Source organism: Cygnus atratus, chromosome 3 (genome assembly GCF_013377495.2).
Source record: "Cygnus atratus isolate AKBS03 ecotype Queensland, Australia chromosome 3, CAtr_DNAZoo_HiC_assembly, whole genome shotgun sequence".
Taxonomy (NCBI): domain Eukaryota; kingdom Metazoa; phylum Chordata; class Aves; order Anseriformes; family Anatidae; genus Cygnus; species Cygnus atratus.
The window spans coordinates 115257281-115257999 of record NC_066364.1 but is presented as its reverse complement, the minus strand read 5'-3'; positions in this window follow the sequence as shown (position 1 = coordinate 115257999).

Below are 719 nucleotides of genomic sequence, written 5' to 3'. Positions count from 1 at the left end.
ACACCACAGGCTTAACCAATTAATAATCTAAAAAGCTGTCAGTAAATGAGTCCAGGTGGAAAACATGAATTAGGGCTCAAGCTGGGTGTTGTCAGCACAGTTTGGCAACAGTGTTAGGACTGCAAGGATTTGCACACACCAAGAATCTGATGCACATCTGACACACAAGCACAGTGGATGTCTGATTGCAACGGGCTTTGTGTCAGATAACAGAACTTCCCCAGTTTCGCTTTGTTGTTCAGTTCTTTACAACTAATAGTCCTCTGAGCTTCTACAACCTACAAGCCCACATGCTTAAAAAGGAATAGCACATAGTTGCTAGGGAAAGGACATTGTTCATAAAGCAAAATGTAATCTTTGATCTAAAGTGTAGTTTCTGTAAACAGTGAGCAAGAAGTATCTTTTACATTTTAAATTTCTACATTCTGGTAGCTGTTTGCCATCAGATCATTTCTGTTTATAGTCTCATTTTACCAAAAAATTATTGGAGGTTTATAAGTTATTATTAACATTTGTCACAGAAACACCTTGTAGCTTCTGTGTTGATCTTGTACAAAGACCAATTTCTAGTCACAACTACCAGCAGAGCAGCTTTCCATAAGAGCCTAGCAGAATACAGAAACACCTGTAAAATTTGCTTCATGTACTTTCTTCGGCAAGTGATCTCTTACAAATGGCCCCTTCTCAGTCAGGATTGCAGGTTGAGGCCCGAAGAGCAG